Source organism: Myotis brandtii, unplaced genomic scaffold (assembly GCF_000412655.1).
Source record: "Myotis brandtii unplaced genomic scaffold, ASM41265v1 scaffold975, whole genome shotgun sequence".
Lineage (NCBI taxonomy): Eukaryota > Metazoa > Chordata > Mammalia > Chiroptera > Vespertilionidae > Myotis > Myotis brandtii.
The window spans coordinates 961,480-962,499 of record NW_005372049.1 but is presented as its reverse complement, the minus strand read 5'-3'; positions in this window follow the sequence as shown (position 1 = coordinate 962,499).

The window sequence follows — 1,020 nt, the reverse complement described above, 5'->3', positions numbered from 1 at the left end:
GACCCGTCCCCTGGACCCTCCTGTCCACTCCAGGCCTCACCTTCGCCCGCCCAGGAGAGGCCAGAGATTCTTGGCGAGTGACCTGGCGCTGAGCCGACCCCAGCGGGAGGGACTTCCCGGGGTTATCTGATGCTTGTCCTCGGAGGAAAAGGACACATGTGGGCCTCCAGGCCCTCCCCTCCCTGCTCCTCACCTCTCCACCCCCCTCCCCAGGCCCCATTTGCCTCCAAACCCTCCTCTGGTCTCAAGCCTTCAGGTTTCCCAGTCCCCAGCCCATCGCCCCTTAGCCCTGGTGTGTCTTCTTTCCATCTCTCCGTCAGGCCTTCTCTGATGTCTCCCTGACTCTCCATTCGACGCCTAGAGCCCTCCAACCCCCTGCCGCCTCCTACCTGTGCCCGAGCCCACCTGGAAAGCAGGTACTCACAGTGAGAACTGGGCCTTCTCCACCCGTCAGCCTCAGGGAAGGAGAGGGGGCCCCTGGCTCTGCCCCAAGGCCCAAGCTCAGGACCACGAGCCAACACCCCTCACACTCCGACAGGGTGCCCTGTGCCTCCTCAGGAGAGTCACTTTCTTCTCCGGCCTCAGTTTCCCCGTGTGTAGGAGGAAGCTTCCCCGCTCAGGTTTTCTCAGATTCTGGATCTGTTCTCACTGCAAAGCTACTGCCCCACAGAGAGCTGGTGCTGGTTGGTACCCATTGTTCCGGCTTCAGGGGCCCGTGGGAGCATTTTCCTGCCGCCCCAGCCAGGGACCCAGCCAGAGACCCAGCCCGGAGAACAGAAGCTCAGCCATCTTTGCAGAAGCCAAAGGCTCTCACTCCCCGATTCCCAGCACCTGAGACTCTGGACCAGGAACCTGGTTGGATGTTAGCCAATCAACCTGGCAGCCCAGGTCCGCCCACCTGAGAGGTCAGCTGGGACTGGGAGATGCTGGGGGAGCAGAGGGGGGAGGAGGGAGCAGGGAGCAGGAGAAGGGGGTTTCCGAGACCATGCAAGCGCGGCCAGCCCAGCATGCAAGTAACAG